Consider the following 22050-nt stretch of genomic DNA (forward strand, 5'->3'; position numbering starts at 1 on the left):
TGCTATTTGGTGTCTCAATTTAATTCTGTTTTATGACAACAAAAATTCTGGTTGCAAGCCACTCAAATGAGTCCATAATCCACTGCTGGGCTGTGAACTTTAGTCTGAAAAACAATTCACTAAATGAAAATTTTGATTAATAATCTTACCTTTCCCTACCATGCAAATTTTCATATTTTCTTTGTTTTCTTTGTCAACAATGAAAAAGTAGAAGAGTACATCAGCAACCAGTCAGTGACATCACCTGTGATCTGTCTTTCCTTTTCCCTTACTAAAGAGTGACAGAAGCACCCACATGATAAGCCATGAGAAAAGCCTTTTAAAATTTGGATCTAACCAGGACCAGCGGGTCCAAGGTATTATTTTTATTTCTCCTTTTCCTCCGGGGAACTCATTGTAAAATGAAAGTCATGCACTAAACTAATGTCAGACACTATACACTTCCTTCTCTCAAATGAATTCATTAAAATCAAGGGAGCACCTGCTGACCTGTGCACATTGCTATTCAATGCTGACTCAATATTTTCAGGGAGAGAGTGGAATAAAATACTTGTATTTTTAAGTATATTAATAATATCTACTGATCATTTTCCCAGCAGCTGTTTTATTTTTGCTGACATTGTAGAGAAAGCAGTACTTCATCCTTGGAAAGTATGAGTTTCTGTTGGAGAACTGCACAATTCTGAGTATTCCTGACTGTGCATTTCTCAGAGCTCGCCGGGACCAATATGAAGTACTGTCCTTTTCTTCCCTGCTACGGGTTTTGGTGCCCAAGTTTATGTGTGTTCTTCACTTCTTTATTTGTACCTCTGCTCACTGTGTCATGTAACATTCCCTAAACTGGCTGCCAGAAGGTTTCTAATAAAAAAAAGTTTACCGAGAAAATGAATTATAATATTAAAAATACAAACTTGTCAGCATGACATAGTTTAAGGGCTTTTACCAGTACTTAAAATAATTACTTTAGGTTTCTTAATGGAACAAGAATGTTTCAAATAGCCTTGTGGTCTTTCTTTCTCTTTTGAAGGGTAGAATATACCCAATCTTCTCCTCCCTTAGACTCTGGCTTTTTTTTGCAGATTGTTCACTCCATATTTTATTAATTCATCCTGAAATATCAACTGTAAGGAATTAATAGGTTTGAACTTGTATCCATTCAATTGTCCAATTACATCAAGCAGATAGTTTGTACTCCTGGGGGCCACCAGCATATTTCCCACATGACTGAACCTTATATATATTTCCTACATCCTCAGGAAATGCACCATTACTATCTTTACTCACAATCATATTTTTATACCATTTTTGTTCTTTTGGTAACCACAAAGGATAAAACTAGTGATTTCCTCAAATAACTTTTTCTTCAAATATAACCTTAAGTGGAAAAGCAATATATAAACCCAATAAGAGAGGAACATTTCTTTTTTAAGGAGAGGAAAAGGGTTTTGGAGTCCAGTGAATTCACCACTACAAGTCATCTTAGCCCTGAAATCCTAAGACTTTGCAGTTGACATGAAATCCACAAATACATACATATGAGCACACACATATCGCGCGTCTAAACAAATAGACCTTATTTCTCTTACTTGATATTGAGAAACTTTAGAAAAACAATATACATTGATTTCTGGTTAAATATTTAATTATTACTGCTAAACTGAAAAATCGCCACTAAATCACTACTAAATTGGAAGTCCATGAATAAAAATTTTATTGATGCATAATGGACAATGAGAAGGGGAGAGAGAATTGCAAAGTATTTATGCAAGTATTTGGAAGAAAAAAATCAGATGGAGAAGTGGTGCAGAGCTTAGAAATCTAAAAAGAAAAAAAGGAGAAAAAGCTATAATTTAAGAGCCTGAAGAGGGATTTCCCTAAGGATGATATTAAAATATTTAACAACCTGTACATCATGGGCTCGGACCAGTCAATTGATGTTGAACATGGACTAGGTGAACAAATACCAGCCCTGAGAAAACCAATGAAAATGAGCATTTCCATTAAGTTCTGTTCATTTGCAGTGAGAAGTGTGAGATATGGGCCAAAAAACTGGGGGACTAGTTGAAAGTTTGTCTATAGAGTAGACGCTTTATATGACACTTACTACAGTGCTTTCACAGTCCTCACTATGTGCTAGACTCTATTCTTGGTGCCTTACAAAAAAAATTATTTCTATAATAAATTTAATAATAGAGTCTTAACATTATCTTTTTACAGATAAGGAAACTGAGGCACAGAAAGATTAAGTTGCTCAAGGTCACCCACATAGTAAGTGATGGTGCTATGATTCAAACTCAAGCAGTCTATCTCTATTTTCTTAATGACTGTGCTATGTTGCCTCCCATTTTGTTCCTCAGGACAATTTAATGGAATGAGCTATACACATATTGCGGGTAAAAGGGTAGAGATGAAAACAAGGGATTAAATTAAGTTCTTTATTATGAATTGTGTGGCCTCTTTAAAAACTAGGGTTTATAATCATTTTTAATTAATCAACATCTGATATCAAATAATATTAAACTATTTTATAAATAGCATAAAAACCTTATACAACACATTTCCAAATCCTCCTTCTCATCCTGTCTTCTCTTATTATCTATATTTTACTTTATCTTTTATCTTTATTTTACTTTAATGTATGTTATAAACCCAAACTACATTGGTATTATTTTTGCTTTATACTATTTCAATTAAAAATATATATATTTTAGTGTATCTTCATTTTACTATTTCTGGAGATTTTTTTTTTTTTAGATCTTAGTTTCTGTGTAATATCTTTTCTGCTAAATAATTTCTTTGAACATATCTTGAATTAAAGGTCTGCTAGCAATACATTTTCTTTGCTTCTGGTTGTCTAAAAATGTCTTTATTTGACCTTCACTTTTGAATGATGTTGTTGCTCTGTATAGAATTCTGGGTCGGCAAGTTATTTTTTTAAAAAAAACCTTTAAATATGTTATTACATTGTCTTCTGGCTTACATAATTTCTGACACAATAATTCTCATTTCTGTTCTTCTATATGTAATGTGTCTTTTATCTTTGGTTGCCTTCAAGACTTTCCCATTACCTTTGGTTTTAGCAGTTTAAATATGCCTAGATATGTTTTTTGGGGGGGAATATTTTTCCTCTTTAGAGGTTCTCTGAGGATGTGTGGTTTAATTTCTTTTATTAATAATTTAAATACATCTTCTTCCTTGTTCTTGCTCTCTCCTCTTTTTTGGGATTTCAAGTAAATGTTTGTTAAGCCATATACAGTTGTTCTATAACATTTGGATTCTCTCTCTATAGAGTTTTTTTAAACTCTCCTGTGTTTCAGTTTTGGTTATTTCTATATCCTCTGTTTATATTCACTGATTTCCCCCCCCCCCCCTTAGACTATGTCTAGTCTACTGAGGAGTCCATTGAAGGCATTCTTCACCTCTATTAATGTGCTTTTTATTTTTAGGATACCCATTTGTTTCTTTGTAATGTGTTCCCTATCTCTGCCAAAACCATCCATATGTTTCATGTGATGACATTTACCTTTTCCATATAATGGTTTACCATATTATTCAGAGCTAATGTGAATTTCCTCTGTGATAGTTCCTATAATTGTGTCATTTTTGAGTCTGGTTCTATTAACTGCTTTGTCTTTTGACAGTGAGCTATTTTTCCTGCTTCTTTTTCTTATGGTTTTTATTGAACTCCTGTTATTAGTGTAGAACAGGAGACATTGAAGCGTATAGCATTTATGCCTAGAAATGGGCATACCTCTTCTTTCGATAGGTCTTTTGCATATGGTATGCAGTAATCTAGTCAGAAGTTGAACAGTTTTTTATTTTGCTTGTTACTATAGGTACCTGTAAGGTAGCACTGACTTCAATTTCTCAATGTCCCTGCTCAGTGTTTAAATTTGAGCAATTTGTTAAATATTTTAGAGGTAATATTCTTTTTTAAATTTTAGTTTATTATTAGTTTCGGGTATATGGTACATTGGTTAGACATTAATATAGTTTATAAAATGATCTCCCTGATTTCTCTTTCTCTTCTCTGGCTATACAACTAGCCATTACATTACTGCTAGCTGCATTCCCTATGCTATGCTCCCCATCCCCACAACCATCTAGCAACTACTAATTTGTACTTCTTATACCACAATGAAATTTGAAATCTCTTCTTTGTGGTTTGTGGCAGGAAAGCCACTGCTGTCTCTGGATGGATTAGTCTCAGATTTTAGGCCACTTGGCTGTCTTGACACCCCAGCCATCTGACGAGTTCAAGAATAGTTATGATTTTGTAGATTATTACAGTCTTTCTTGTAAGGGCTGAGCCAACATTATTTCTAATTTTCTATATCATTAAGTGGAAGTTGAATTAATCTATCCAGTGATTTGGGGGTTTTGACATTGCCTCCTAAGGCTATTAAACGAAAACCAGAATTAGTATTATTGGCTCAATTCAAGAGTCAGTTGGCTATAGTCAGCTTGGTTCAGTTTCAGAGATAAGGTCTTTCCTGCTTCTTCTCAGTTTTCTGTAAACTCGCACAGGAGAATTTTGCCTCTTTCCTCAGTTTAAGGTAATGAGACTTTGCAGTTTCCCACCAGACCTGGAGCATTTTCTATCCTTATCATCACACAGCCAATAAAACAGCCCCTCTGGGGAAGTACGATGTTCTAAATGAAGAAATCCATCTTGGTTTTGGAAATCCTAGGTTCAAGGTCTGTCTCCACCAGCAGTGAGATGTAGAAAACACCTCCCTCACATAACTTGAAATAATGGATACATACTTCTGTTGACTACGTTTAGTTGTTTTGAAAGTTAAGGATGATGCATTTGATGTAATATTATACAATACTGATGAATCAATAAGGATTATCTTAAAGATGAACTAGATACAATAAAATAACTAGTATCCAAATAATATTTCCATTTATTTACAAAACCCTTTCATCTGCCCTCACTTTAGATTCTCAGTTTTGAAAATCATTTGACTAGTATCTCCATTTTTATGATGAGGCTCTGGAGACAGAACTATAAATAACAACAACTGAGAGACAGACCTGGGACACAAACACAAGTGTTTCTAACTCCATCTCTCAATATGCTTCTGTTATGCAATGATGTCTCCTTAAAAGAAATTACACTGCAATACAGAATGTAGCTTCAGTTATCCTGGCTCCATGGAAGGACAGGAAATCTCTTCAATCACCACAAAATAATTCAGTACTTTCTGTCATAAGTGAAAAAGAGATTTTCTGTCCTGAATGTTTAGTTTAAAACTTGCTGAATTGACAGAAGAATGATAGAAGTAGTTTATATAAAGGCTTTTAAAAAATTGATGCCAAAAAAAAAAAAAAAAAAAGAGGAAGTATGGGCTGTCTTTAGCAGCATAACAGAACTCAAGAGTACTGGTAAAAATCAATTATCCCATCGGGATTATTGAAGCTGAGCATACAAAGTGCAAGTTGGTAATGAAAAGTCTGCTGCTTTGGAACTTTAGTGTTGTCTGGATAACAGAGACATCTGAGGGTTTATAGTTATCCATAAGCAGTACCTAATCTTGTATTCTATCACAAGAAATATGCCTGGCATGTCTCATTGCTGTATCTTAGGCAACAAGACTCGAAGGGCATTGGCAAATGGGTTTGTTTTTCAACAGCTTTAATTTCACTCCCTAAACTTCTTAGAAAGTGTAAATCTCTGCAGAGTGCCACTGCTCCCATTTTGTTTCTTCTGGCTCTTTCTCATTGGATTCCTTCCATTTTTCTCTCATTTCTCACATTTACTCAGAAGGCCCAAAGCAATGGGTCAAGCCTAGGTGAGCAAAAGGAGATTCATACGTCTAAAAACTTCATTCTATTACCAATTTATCCTTTAGAGGAACTACTGTAATTGTCAAAAACATATATTTAACATTTAGTTTTTTAGTCTTCTTTCTAAACAAGTCATTATATACTATAAAATCCTTTAACAAATTTGATATCAAGTATATTTACCTTTGCTGGCTGTAGGAAAAAAAAATAATAGAAAAGCATATAAGTACTGAAATGCAAAGTTTGAGGAATTAAAAAAAATCTTGTATTTAGAATTTCAGAGTCTTTTTACACTTTATCTTATTTTAGCATATGTGGGGATTTCAGTAACCTCTTTTTCAAACAACTAATTATTGTAGAAGTGGGATTAAGTCCATTGCTCCAGACTTACAGCCTTATGCTCTATCAGGAACATATATTTCTCATTTCTCATTCCTTGACCTAATGGTACTCTATTTCAGCATAGAATCTTACTTGTTCACTTTAAATTTAAGGCTAGAATTATATGAAAGCAAATCAGACCAAACATACCAAGAAAAATAATTTAGTGATGGGACTCAAAAGATACAGATATTCTTTATCGTTTTTATAATGTACTTATAAAACGTCCAGACTCAGCAATCAAGGTTTTTGATTTATCTGAAAGACAACAAAAGACAGTTCAATTGGTTTTTCCTTGGGCATGCTTTACCCCCTTCTATTCCACTCGGGTTAGACATAATGGTCTTATGTAGCTCTCAGAACGTGGGTCAGATTCTTCTGACACTTTTCATACAGACGTGCCCACAGGCACATAATCCCACATGTGAAGCCAGCTATATAATACATTATGCTAATGGGAAACTTTGTGCCCAGAACTTTACTTTATTAGCAGGAAGTACATATATTTGCCCATAATTTCTCATAAGGTTTGATAGGGAACATCAGGAGAATAACTTTCCACATTTTTATCAATGTCTTCACACTTCAGAAGATCTGAAAGCAAGAAGTTCAAGCTTTCTGACCTAAAGCAGCAACACAGCATAGCAGTTAAACCTTAGAGAGCTCTTTGATGTCAGCTTATTCATCAACATACAGATAATATTGCTCATGGCATTTTTTATATCTCAGGTTATGTTACTGAGGTCCAAGTTCATACTGCAAAAATAATTTACTAAAGATCTCTAATCATTTTTACATATTTCCAGTTTCGGAGAAATGGCATGCTTTTGTCATTTCTCTCAGTTTACATAATGATCTTATCACTCAATTTCATAAATGAGTCTTCATTTCTCAAGTTACTTTTTTCCTATTTGGGAAACTTTCAATGCCCTTACTTCAGAGAGCTTTGGGGATTTCAGTTCCCTAACCAAAAATAAAATACTCCATTTGTGATGACAAGTTTTATTACTTTAAATCTCTATTATCCATGAAAAGTTGATCCACATATATACACATAAAACTGTAGTAATACTTGCAGTCTTATTTAGGTTAGCTGAAATCTAAATACTATACAATAAGCACAGTGTGAAACAGTAAATGATGTAAAAAATATTAAAGTACAGGGATATTTATTTGAACTTTTGGTAACTAGAAATGAAAAATAATGTAAACAGCTCTTAGGTTAAAAAAGGGAAAATGTAAGAGCTATTGATGTTCATTCGTCTGTTCAGAAAATTTTAGGTTAATATTAAATACATGTATTATTGTAAGATAACTGTCATTTAATATAAAAGATAGATGGTCTCTGATTTATAATGGTTTGACCTAAGATTTTTGACTTTATGATGGTGCGAAAGCTATATACATTCAGTAGAAATCATACTGCAAATTTTGAATTTCCTTTTCCCAGCACAGCGATATGCAGTACGATACTCTCTTGTGATGCTGGGCAGCAGCAGTGATTTGATTTGCCCAACTGCAGTCTAATGTCAGTGTTCTGAGCTTGTCTAAGGCTAGCCTAAGCCATGGTGTTTGGTAGGTTAGCTGTTGTAAATGCATTTTCGACATACGATATTTTCAACTTACGGTGGGTTTATCAGGACATATTACCATTGTAAGTTGAGGAACATCAGAATTTCTTATGCTTTAAATTTAATGATTTGCTCAAAGTGATAAACATTGTAATTTAATTTCGTTAACTGAAGGTGTTCAAACAGTTGATATGGAATTAGTTATAACCAAAATGAATCAAGATTCTTCAAACATTTGCCAACTTATATAGTGGGTAAAAAAATTCCTCTTACAGATGTTAGGTGTGGTATCAATAACCAAAAAGTAAAATGCCATGTTATACTTAGATAACAATTTTTTAGAGCACTTCTTAACACTTAGGTGATATGACCCTCAAACTAACACTTTGAGGTAAGTAAATGTCATAAGAATATGAATGCAATGGTAGGATGCCTTTCCCAAATGAAAGTTAAGATTACCCTTTAAAAATGAAATTGAGGTGAATATAAACGCAATGCATGAGATCATCCTGCTGTAGAAATGACACATTCCACGAGGCTCTCTGTAACTGTGTTATCAAAGACTTTAGAAAATACTAAAAATCAAGATCCCCCAGGCTGCATGACTGCAATGCCACCTTAATCAAGCAAAGCTTTGTGATAACAGGGTGAGGGGTCTGCAAGAAATTTGCAAATGTCAGGTAGAATGAGCAGAAAATCACAGTATTTTTGCAATCTTCTGCCTGGAAGCAGTTTCCCTAATGAGCCAGCACAAATATTTGTGTGCCTCTCTTTGAGGAAAGCTTGATGCATCAGGCTAACATTATTTGATGCCACAGGCAAAGTCCTCCAACTTACATTTCTTGCTCAGTTTCCATTCTAACAAAATGACATCCTACTTTGATAATAAATTTGCTTAATCTGTGCTCTCCATTGGAAAAGGAAGGCACTTACCAGGTGTTAAGGTCATTTAGGTCTGCTTAGAAATGATAAAATTATGAGGCATTTTAGTAAGATAGAATTGTAAACTTATTTTGGTTACTTGGCAATGAAAATTCTTCTATTAAGAAGATACAACTCTCCCACTCTGAGAGTCCTGCTGAAAGGAGTATTCACTATAAAATTTTAAAAGGTAAACAAGCATCATTAGAAAGTGGGGAAGCTGCCATGAACATGTTACAAACATCATATATTTATTCTACTCTATTTTATTAGGTGCTCACTAGAGGTGAGGTAGAGCTCTAAATGCTTACAATATGTCAGCAAATAAAAGATACAAAGATCCCTACCTTCATGTAGCTTACACTTTAATTGGAGAATTCAGAAAACAATGGTAAACGGAAAATAAGCAAATTATATAGTATATTGGAGAGTAAATTAAGTCTTTTGGCACAAGAACAAATCAGGATAAGGAGTGTGTGAGCTCTGGGAATGATAAGGCAGTCTGTAGTATCAATAGGGAGGCTAGGGTAGATGTCATTGAGAAGAAAATGGAGCAGAGATTTAAAAGAGGAGGAGTAGTTAGGAAAACAGATAACTGGGGAAGGGGAAGTGCATACCTGCCAGAGGAAACAGCAGGGAGGCCCTATGTGAATGTAATTTGAAGGTTTTCTCATATATTAACACCATGGCTCAAATTGAGTGCAAACAAGAGAACAAACTGATGATACTACCTCTCTTACCCACCACAAACAGTGCAAGTAATTGGAGAAGAATCTAGTGGACCTGCTAATCCTTCCTAATTTACAGGGTCATGAAATAGGCAACAACAGTTAATAGCAGAGGGGCATTTTGTAGCTTCAGTTCAAAAATCCCTTTGAAATAGATTTATCCAGAGAAGGAAGAGAACTCAAGGAAAGAAAAGAACTTCTATTCGATAAGAATTCAATAATGATTGATTCATTCTTAGATCTATTTAATCAAGCATTTATGAAAAAGAAAACTAAAATGAATAAGACTTGCACAGAGATGACTTCTGCTACAAACGTGTTGATTTTAGTCTGTGGTCTCCACTTGCTCCACTTTCTAAAATGTGAATAAATAATCAAAGAAATACAAGGGCATTTATAGAAGTCTGGAAACCAGTGAAGGGTTTTTGAGGAATCTCTGGAAAACATAACGGGCAAGAGTGGTTTAAAGGAATAGTCATTCAACTCATACGATTCACCAAATGGAAAATTAATATGAGGCAAATAAGTGATATTAGTATATTCCAGCTACAACCCTGAGTTCACAGACAAACCTGAGGGTAAAGGCTGATTGAGGGGCAGCTGGTGGGCAGCACATAACCTGAATGTCTCAATTTATAACTGGTGTAATTATGTAAAATTTTATTAATACTACCTGCTATAATACATCTGGAATAATTGGTAACTTTTAATATGGAAATAGATTGATCATAATCCATGGTTTATAAAATATTATATTTCATAATTGATACAATTTTTATTTTTAGTAATGAATATCTACAAATTCACTACCCAAGCCAAAAACCTAAACAGTAATATTAACTTCTACCTATAGTTTGTCTCCTTGTCTCTCTCCTAGAGCTGATAACTACATTAAATTTTACGATTGCCATATTTTTAAAGAGTAATCACATATATATGTATGGCTAATGAGTAGATTGTTTAGTTTTGCTTGATTTTGAATTTCATCATATGGGCTTATGTGACTACAGTCTTCTGGGTCTTGCTCTTTAACTCATATTGTATTATAGAGCTCTGACCATGATTTTTCATTGAGCACAGATATGTAGCTTCTTTTGACATTCTGCAGTTGCCTAAGCTCAGCACAGGTCTCTGACGTCAGTGAACCAATCATTGGCTCATCTTTTGTGGCCTCCCTACAACCTCTGCATCAGCTCCTGTTCTTAATGGTACTATCCATGGCTTCATATTTCTGGTGTTCTCATATCAGCCAGACTCTCTCTTGGTTAGTTGCTTTTGTCAAAATGAAAACCAGATCAGTAAAATAGTATTAAGAGTTTACTGCACACGGACACACAAAACAATTCACAAACTGAGTGTCTTCGGATCCAAAACCTATGTGAAGCTCAGAAGCACAACGTTATACGATGGACTACAAAGTGAAAAAGAGAACATTGTGTAACCTTTGTGATGACTGGTTATTGCAGTGAGGGTGTCCAAATAGCAGGCATTGGTTAAAACTAATTATAATATACCATTTTAGGAGATGATGTCATTTTATTTCATGATTATCAGAGGCCTTAACAATAACCTAAGTTAAGTTTTGCTTATGTTCATGAAATAAGCTGATTTAATTTGCTTAAGTAGCTCAAATTGTTATATCTGCTTGAGGGATTTTTCAAGCCTGGTCTCCATTTTATTTTAGCTTAATACAATGAAGACAGCTCAAGCCAGGCTGCGTTTCACAGAGGACACTTGGGCCATGCAAATTTTCAAATGTTGGGTGCCAGGCTGCTTCCACTCTTGCCTTCTTGCCTGGTCCTGCCATTAAGCAACTGCTCTGGTCAGGCTTTGCTGGAAGAATTCCCCAGGAAGGAAGGAGGCAACTTGTTGATGTTGAAGGATTGGAGGCTTTCGGATTCCAGGAAAATCATGTTTTGTTCACCCAAAGGCTTTCACTTAACTCCATCTGGCATAACGGTGAGGGTCTAAATGTTTCTTCAGTTTATCAGTCAGCCAGTGGAGAATTCGTACCAATCTCCCTTTTTTTTGCAGGAATTCCCAGTCTAAGAGCCCTCTCCACTTGGCTTGAAGGGTAGGGAAACAGCTCTCTGCCCTCTCACAAGAAGAACTGAGGGAAAATGCTACAGCACTCCTCACTAAAAACAACTCATTGGTCCGAAGAAGACTTTCCTTAAAATACCCTGCTATCTGTTTACATGAGGCAAACCACCAGATTACCAAACTCTGATCTACTTTGTGGCTTTTGCTTTCCTTTTTCTTTCTCTTTTCTTTTTCTTTCTTTCTTTTCTTCTCCTTCTCCTTCTCCTTCTCCCTTCCCCCTTCCCCCTCCCCCTCCTTCTCCTTCCCTCCTTCCCCCTTCCCCCTTCTTCTTCTTCTTCCTTCTCCTCCTCCTCCTCCTCCTCCTTCTTTTTTTTTTTTAAGGTTGCGGGTAGTTTCCATCTATTGTTTTCAACTTTGACACTTTAGCTAATATTTCTGAGAAAAATTGGAAAATATAACAAACATTGGCTAGATAGCTAGATATCAACTCTTTTGACATTAATTATTGCAGGCGGGGAAGTTCAAGGTGAGTATGACAAGACTATTATTTTTTGCTTTGTGTAACTTGCTTGCATTATTATAACTATGTACCGCTTCTTGTAATTGGAAAAACCATTTTGGGAAAACAAAAATCAAATAGACTTAGTGGAAAATTATTAACAGAGAGTGGTAGCAACCTGCAAATGCACTATTCTGAAGGGGTTTATTTTCAGGGAGCCCATCTGATGAAACGATTATCTTTATCTTTGGAACCACTGGTAGGTTTTCAAGTTTCAACCAATCGCTTCTAAAGCAGAACATTCTCTTATTTTGACTCCACAAGACAAATGAGTCCTCCCCCAGACACTTAACAAAAAGTCATAAAAGGAGACTGTAAAATATCTAAACATAAACAGGAACCAATAATTAGGAATATCAAGCTAAAATGGTGAAACACTCCGAAACACTCACTTTTGACATGTATGTTTCAGATGTCTCTTGATATAGATTAATTTATGTTAAAAGTTATTTAATTGAATAGAAAGATGAGTTATAACCTTTTGAATTTGGAAAACTAAACAAAAACATTTAAATAAATATGACTTTATTGGTAAAAATGTTTTAATGTTTACAGATTTAAATTAATCTTTCTCCCTAAATTTAATCTCATCCTCTTCTATTGCCCGTATTACGATAAGTGAAAATCTACTCATGCCAGTATTTAGCTTAAAAATACTTTTTTCCCCTTTTTTCTTTTTGCCATTTGCCTGCCACATAAAATACTCTCTTATGATGCAGAGTCTTTCATTATTAGGCATGAGAGCCCCTTTCATTTTAATTTCATAGTACTTCTCCTCATGTACTCTACGTCAGTAACATTGAAGAATTCACTGTTCCCTGAGCTCATCATAGCCTTTTATATATCTATTCTTTTGCTCATTTTATTCTTTCTAGCTGTAAGCCTGAAATGACCTTCTGCTCATGAACTACAAATTATCCTTCTATACCCAGTCCATATGCCATCTCTGCAAGGCCTCTCTTAAAAGCTGGGGACAGCTGGTCACTCCATTCTCTTGTAATTATTAGTTATGGCAGTTATTTTCATCTACTGTGAAAATTTCTTATTCAACTTTCTGTCTCAGACTCTGAGAGTTTTTAATGTAGAGTAGATATTCAATGGATATTTTACAGTTTTAATGAGTAAATTAAGAAAATTACTCCCTAGATTTAACTTAACATACTAAAAAGGTTCAACAATCATAATTTAATTTTACAGTTTACTCAGGAAAACCAAGATCATTTTATACTTTATCTCCCTATATGGAAAGTCCATTGCAGCAGCTAATTTCATGGTAAGAAGTGTTCAATGGCCTGTATATACACACAGGAATTTTACACAGTTGCATAAAATCTGAATTTCAGCAAAAGCTTTTTTTTTTTCCCCACTTTAAAAGTATAAATTATTTAAACTTCAGTTTAAAAGTTTTACTTTGGAGCTTCTGTCACTCTTGCCAGGAGTAAAAGAATACCACATTCCTCCAGAAAGGTGAACAGAAAGATTGAATATGCTTTTACTTAAACGAAAGTATACGTATAGATATTTGAGTAATGTCAGCTACTTGTTCTACTCCAAGCCTTGGATTACCCTCTTCTTTACATGACCATTATTTTCAAGTGTGGAGGGGCATTGTCTCCATGCTGTGAATGAGTACCCTTACTTGCGAAGCTCTGGTATTAATCTTGCCTTACCCCAGGAATGACTGCCATAGCCAGCTCTGCTGACTTATCACAGATCACAGCAAAGGTGATTATAACAGGATGGTAAATGACTGGGAACTCAGTTTATTGCTCTGGATTGCTCCCTGAAGCTTTACAATTACTTCACCCAAGGTTGATTGCACTTCTCCAAGCTTATTTTCTTCAGAGCCAGAAGTATGCTTCTTGCCCCTGCAGTTTTTCTACGTGGTGATGTGATAAGTACAACTGTTTCAGGTCAAACAGCACATCTTGGCTTACAGTCATGAGGACATTAAAGTAACATGGAATTCAAGCAAAATGCTATAGATCCAGGCTGAGGGAACTACTCTGCTCTCAGCTCTGTGAAGCTTGCATTGATGTGTTCCCTATCAGAGCATAGCAAGCCTCAGCTAGCTGCTACTGCCAGATGCTGTTGCTAAGGCAACTTGCCAATCTCTTTCCTCCAGACCTGCTTGTTTTCCCAGAGTTGTCTTGGTAGGTTATATAAATATTTTAACAATGAAAAAGCATGCAGGAGGGAATTCTAAGAAAGATCATGGTGTAATAGATGACATAGAAGAAACTGATCTAAACAGCTAAAAAGAATTAAGAGAAAGAAAAATAAAAAAAACTTTCACCAAGGCTGAAATTACGGCATGGTGCCAACCACATACTCCAGATAATTCAGACTGAGTGAAATCAAAGGAAGACACCAGGAGAAAATGCTCCATTGCCATATCTAGAGAGCAGTATTGTAGGAAATAATGAGAAGATTTCAGCAAACCCCTATAATATGTACTAATTTGGAGGCAAAAGGCCGTAATAACATTCCTGATATTACTACGAGACATGGCCATTAGATAAAATGTACGGTTATTTCTCTTTTTAACCTAGATTCTTAATAGTGATGTGAGATTATTCTAATATGAGGGTTATAGAGATATGGTTGGACCACAGAAAAGATGAGAAAAAAAGCTTACAAGGAACCACTGTTGTAAAGTCCACATCATGAAGGCAGCTCAAGTGGGAAAGGTGACTATATATGCAGACTCACTAAAATCAGTTTTCTCCTAACCTAATACCTCAGTAATGCTGGTTAAATTTAATGCAAATCAGAAATAGCAGAACCCTCATCCAATAGGGAGAGTTTTCCAATCTCTCCACTGGCCGCTCACCAAAATCAAAATAGTCACGATAAGCACAAAATGAATCAAATATAACTAAAAAGGTTTTTTTTTGCTGAAATTACCCAACTTTCTTCAGATCGCCATATGACTGAACATATGAAACCTATGCCTTAAATACACTTTTGTATATAAATTGCAAGAAGGGGCTACAAGAATTTACCTACACTATTTTCTGGGAAATACTAGAATTGTTTAGTCATGTTCTCCCCTAAACACGAATAACTATTAAAACAAACAATAGAGTTAAAAAGAACCCCAAAACAGCTGAATCAAAATAAAGTAAATGAATCTAGCTTGTATAATATTGCATAGTTCTAGAGTTGAAGTACAAACAATGTTACCTAGAATAGACTATAATTTGAATCTGAGCCTACAGCCTAATTCCATTTAGGTTCACTCTGCTCTTTCATTATCCATCCTCTGCCATTGGCAGTAAGAACTTTAAGAGGAGAACGAAAGCCTCTCCTTGCAGCCTCCATCTACCTACTTCTCCATCACAGAAAGTTTCACAGTCATTATTAACTCTCATTTCTTTTTTGTACCCTATCCCCAATTTCTTTTTATGGTTTACAGACCCCTTCATCTTATTTTATACAGGAAAGAAAAATCAGTTTTTAAGGTATTATATTTCTTTAAATTTCCTTTTAGTAGTTCTTTTGAATCTAATGATTAGAACCTAGAGCCTTTTTTTTTTATCATTAGCATGTTGGGTAATGGTTGATGAAAGAATATAAAACATTTTACTTAGTGACTCAAGTTATGAATATCCCATAAATTGATAATCCACATATTATCTTGACAAACATGTAAAAGGTGGCTTTATAAAACATATGCAAAATGATTTACTTCAGGAAATAGACTATCACTAGAACATTTGAAGCAGCATAAACATATTCTTCAGGAACTTAAAGCACAAGTACTATAAAATAAGATATAAAAACATGCTGATAATAAAATAAATTGAGATGAAAAAGTTTCTGAAATGTCTAAGGAATAAACTTAAGAGAATGAAGATCGTCAATACAGAACCTAAAACTAAATTAGAATCAGTATAATAGAAAATTGAAACTACTAAAAACATAATAATCGATGTAGACCATAGCTGAAAAAAAAAAGTTCCAGAATACAGAGAAAAAGGAACAGAGATGGAAGTGATCAAAAAAAAGTATAACATATACAGCTCATATTAATAATTAGTATAATTAAAGGAAAAACAAATATATCTGAAAAACTAATTAAAATTGAAGGAAGGCAACAATTTCTAAAGGAAGACTAATGTCTACAAATAAAATTATTTGTGACAGACATACATAATGAAAAGTAATCAAGTGAATATTTTGGAAAATTCATTGAATTGTAAAGACAAAAATTCAAACAAACATCACAGTAAAAGAAGCATGTCAAATGTAATAAAAAATTCAGATAGGTAGGTTTTAGATATATCCTCTTCAATATTAGAAGTCATAATGTAATATAATAATTTGTACCAAGATTTGAGGAGAAAATTATGATATAATTCCCAACCAGGCACATAGGCACACATGTGAAAGTAACAGAAATATATTCTCCAATATGCTAGGGCATAATATATTGATATATCATTCAATTATCCTAAACTTTTTAAAAAGAGAGAAACTTGGATACAGCAATTGCAATGCCAAAAATCACTAAATATTTGAAGATATATCTTATTCTAAGTTTATTAGATATTATTTTGCTTATAAACTTATTTGAAGAAGAAAACCTAAAACAATGTGACAGATTAAAACACAATATCTTATAAATGTAAAATAAATAAAGAAAACTATTTTTAAAAAGACTCTCACATTCAGGGTAGTAGAGAATCTCTATAATGTATTCATTCATCAGAGATCTACCTAAAACAAAATGACTGAGAAATGATGAGTTTAGTAGGCTGAACAATGTCCTTGACCCCCGTCCCCCCGCCCCACCGCAAGATGTCTACACTTTCATCCCAAGAAATTGTGAATGTATTACTTCATGTGGCAAAGTGGATTTTTCCAGATGGTTAAAGGTATAGACCCTGACATGGGGAGATCATCCTGGGTTATCCCTGTGGGCCCAACTTAATTATATAAATCCTTGAAAGTGGAGAATTTTTCAGGGCTGTAGACAGAAAGAGGGAGATGTGGCTGTGTAATAAGAGTCAGAGAGATGCCACATTGCTGACTTTGAAGATGAGGGAAGGGAGTCATGAATCAAGGATTACGAATGGCCTAAAAAAAGCTGACGAAGGCAATGACTGCTCCTTTAGAGCTCATCTTTCTTCTCTGTACATATACCACAACCCTTGGCTGCCTGACCAAGGTCCTGAAAATCAAAATATCAATGGCTGTGAAAACCCAAATCACTATGCATTAAAGATTCCAATTGTAGCTGGGCCCTTAATGGTTATCTGTAAATCCTTTGCCGTATACGTACTAAGTTTTATCTCCTAGTTTCCACTGGTATGCCAAACCTTGTTAGTTTTCTCATAGTGGATGCTATTGATTTTGTCTGCTTAGCATTTGTTCTTCAGTTTTCTAAGAATATTAGAGTAAGTCCTCACTTAATGCTGTCAATAGGATCTGCAACTAAGTAAAATGATATATAACAAAACCAATTTTACTACAGGCTAATTGATGTAAAAAACTGTTAAGTTCCTATGGCATCTCATCAACATTATGGTGAAGTGACATTGAACAAAAACAATGTTATTCAAGGGTTCCACTGTACATTGATTTTCCATTAGAAAACTACTTTCCTTCCACTATACCATTGGTTTTGGTCTGACTCACTTTAGTTCTAGAGATGGGCACATAATCCAGGTTTGGCCAACCAATACATTCTCTAGCACTGTCAATGATTAATTTATGGAGGAACCCATGACTTAGGCTGGCCCAATGAAAAGTCACCCTAATAATTGTTGGAACTATTTAAAAGAAAGTACCTCTGCTTTTTACTATAGTCACTACTCTAATGCAGTACAAAACTAGAGATTCAAAGTGTCATTTAAAGAGGGTCAGCATGAAAATGTGACCAATGTGAAGAGGAAACTGAAATGAGAAATGGAGAGCTCCAATAACATCTTGCGTGCTCATTGAGTCAGTTGTAACTGAAGTCAGATCAACTTTGTAATTCCCAGTTAAGTTAGCAATGCATCTTCTTCTTCTTTAAGCTACTTTGAATTGGCTTTTTTGCTAACTGCTAAAATAAACACAAAAACACATCTGAAATATCAAAGCATATTAACTGTATGGACAGAATTTAATTCAAGAGTCAGAGACACAATGAGTAATATAGAATGAAGTACTTATTATTGTCACTATACTTTTATACAATTGTTGGTCCTGAGGTAGAATTCCATGCAAGATTTTGCTTTTGAATCTGATAAGGGCCTGCAGTCACTGTATTTCTCTGGGCCAGTGAAGCTGGCCAGGGAGCAGAAGTGTGAGATAGCAAGGATGAACTATCAGTCCTAAGCACAAACTGGAATCCATGTCTGTCTCTCACCATCTCAGGAGATGATTAACCTTCACCAAAAAGTTGCACACACACTTCTCCAGGACTTGGAGACACTGAAGAAAAACATGATATCTACTGAACCATGAAGGAATTGCAGGCTGGCTGCTGCCTGACTGAGGTAAACTAAGCAAATAAACTACAAAGTATACAAGCTGTAACACAGTCTCATGTCTGACACCAGCCTCGAAAGCACAAGGGCAGCTACTTACTTTCTATTTTCAAATCTTACACAAATTTCTCTTAAAGTTGACTTTAACTCAAAACCTTAAAGAGAAGAAATTCTGGGGAATTATTTTCAGATTAGCTAAAACAGCACAATATGAAATCCAAATCTACCACATCAACTCCTCTATCAATATCTGTAGCAAAATATGTCTTCTACTTTAGACAGTAATGAGAGGACATCAGACAAAAACTAAAAATTTCCTGCCATCACACCTATAAAAGTACCTGTATGCAAATCCATCTACAATTCTTTTTTTCATATTTCTTGTTCTTTATCCTATAACTTGGACTCTGTATTCCATCTTTTCTTACCTTCTTGGGAACCTCACCATGCTGATTCTTTTTCAACCCTTTCCAAGGGATTCTTTTCATACCAATTGAATTCTATACTGTGGAAAACATTCCATAGAATGCTTCCCAGGTCCAACAATTGCATATAGGTACAATGAAGCCATTAAAAACAATGAGATAGACTAGTGTGCACTAAACATAAAAAGGTTATTTAATGTATACTGTTGAGTTTAAAAGCAATATATATGCAAATTTGCATAATATAATGCTTTTTTATAACATGCACAATATGCAACATTTATCCCAAATATATAATGTGGGAGAGGGGTGGTTTGGAAGGATACATATGACAGGAAAAGCATTTACACTTGTGGTGTGGGATTAAGGTAGAGCTGTTGTTTTTTATTTTGCCTTATATGCTTTTGTACTCTTGCATTTGTTTTATAATTGTTATTCAATTCTGTATGTAAATAAAAATAATAAAAATCAGCACACACTTGTATTTTGAAAGTCTCTCAGCTTAAAATTCAATGCTTGCCGAAGATTAGGATAGAGAGAAATCAACTGGCCAAAAGCATAAACTAACAAAAGGCTGGAAAAAAATATAAAAGCTACATTTCATATATAAAGTTATCCATGAGCTTGTTCTTCGCCAAAAGAGAGAACTGAGAGCTAGTTCATTCAAGACATACAAGACAGAATTAACAATTATGAAAAGTCAATAATGAGAACATAGATATAAATACATATACAAGAAAAATTATAAATTTATGAGAAAATTTATGGTCAACATTACAAATTATAAAAGCCTGAAAATGCATATGTATTACATGAGTTTGTATATATACTTCTCATAACTCATCTTTTTTTGTATACATAATTATATTATATTTACTCGAGCCCCTGAGTTTTCTAGAGCATAATTTAGAAAATATTACTCAATAAATATTATTTTTATTTCTCTAAAATGTAAATCATCAGATGGAAAATTTTAATCTTGAAATTTTCTGGACTTAAAAAATGATAAATATGTACATATTTAAGAAATTTTTGCTGACTTTTCTTGGGATATATATTTCACTAACTTAGGTGAAATTTAGAACTAATAGGGTATAGTGCATTTATGAAATGTTTTTGTTTTTATTGAACTGTCTTTATATTATTAAATTGCTTAGAGTTTTTTAAACCTTTGGCTGAAAATAGTATGAGAATCAAATTAATAGTTTTACTAAATGTTTCTCATGCTTAATTCTCAAAATGGATATTTACATATTGTTAAAGTTTTTAATATTGACTTGAAAATAATGCATTGTTAATAAACTGATATTATACAGAAATACCTTCTAACTTTTCCTCAGTGATCATGCCAATTTCTTTAGGAAAAAAACATTATATGAGCATATGGATATATTATTGATATGGAATTATGTAAAATATTAATTCGTTAAATTTTATATTTTTGAATATGATTTTTATTGTAAAAATCAAAATATATCTTTTATTTATTAACTATCAAACCATATCTTTTAACATACAAATGAAATGGAAAATGAAGTACCCTTGATTTATCATATACACACCACTTTTTGACTAAACATTTGAATTTGTTGTATTTATTGATTTCACTTTTCCTTGAATACTTTTATGAAAGATAAAAACACAGAGAAAGTAACTTCATGATAGTGACTGTAGAAGGCATACTCTGGAAAAATCTTCACTCTTCTTTTAGACTATGTCTACTCCTACTCTGAGAGGTTTGTGGCAATTGCGTACACTCTGTCACTCTGTCTCTGTCACTGTCTCTCTGTCTCTCTTTTAATAGCATAAAAGAAAAAAGCTTTATAAGAAGAGAAAGTACACTTCCAGATGTGGAAGTGGGCCTGAGCAAGAGAAGCATGGCTCAAAGGCCTGCATCAACTCTTAATATTGACATTTGTGCTTTGTGGGGGCTTATAAGATTATTAGCCAAATCCATACATTGCCAATGTAAAAAACAGTGGGATGGGAAATCTCTTGTCCTCATTTTATAGAATACTAAATTTTAAGATTTTCAGTGGATAAAAAATGATTAAAATTATTTTTATAATTCACTTCTTAATAGGGAGTAGTGCTACTATTTTTTCTCTCATATGCCTTATTTAAAAAAAAAAATTTAGTGAATGCCTTTGGAATATGCACACTGACTTGAATTAAAAGGAGCACCCACTTTAATAAATCCTTTCTCATTAAAACTTCTAATTAAAACCTATGCATTCTATATGGTACCTTCTAGGAGGAAAAATATAATCCATCCATTTAATGGATCTAATTTCTTGAAAAGTGCCAGGTGATTAGTGGAGCAGAACCACGTGGCTCTTTGATTCAGAGGCTGGATCCCCACTATGCACCTGGGTCCCCATTTCATGAGTTCTTCCAGATTCAGTGTAAGAGCAGCTTTGCTGTGACCTCTGTTTCCAAGGTGAGATATTTATCTAAATAGGATTCAATAGAATTTCGTGGAACTTATGTCAGAGAACCTGTATTATCAAACTCAGGACCTCTGAATTTCAGGTCTATTCATAATGTAACTATATTGTCTCTACCCTTTTCCACACTGTCAGGAGTTATGTCTGCCAGAGAAGTGTTTCTTCACAATATGCTTTAGTGACAAAACTTTTGAGAGCAAATTTCCATTCATCCTAACTTTTTTTCCCTTTTCCTGTCTAAGTTTGCTTTCCTTATGATCTGAGGAAAATGATAGTGGTTCAACAATGGTAGTTGATTCCACAGGGGCTGCTGGTATGGTTAAGGCTGCCAGGTTAGTGAACTAGTGTTTCTTAGAACCCTGTCTATAGTATCTGTAACATGGTCTATGTATATTACGTCAGAAGGAGTTCTTAGAAAATTAATCAATATGTCCTAAAAATTTCTCATCTATTATTAGATTATGGAGATAAACTACATATTGGAACATTAGAAAATTTAATTGGAATAATTTGTGTGAAACTATTTTGAAATCTTGGGGGCAAACTGATGCTGGTGATACTATCAGATGATTTGAGGATTAAGCCATGATTAAATAATAATAAAAAAGAAATTTAAGATGTTTAGGTGAAGCATGCACTCTATCTTTGACCATGGTGACTATCCCACTCGATTGTTATGTATCTCTAATGTCTTATGCATTTA

This window comes from Rousettus aegyptiacus, unplaced genomic scaffold (assembly GCF_014176215.1).
Source record: "Rousettus aegyptiacus isolate mRouAeg1 unplaced genomic scaffold, mRouAeg1.p scaffold_m13_p_3, whole genome shotgun sequence".
In the NCBI taxonomy this organism is placed as follows: domain Eukaryota; kingdom Metazoa; phylum Chordata; class Mammalia; order Chiroptera; family Pteropodidae; genus Rousettus; species Rousettus aegyptiacus.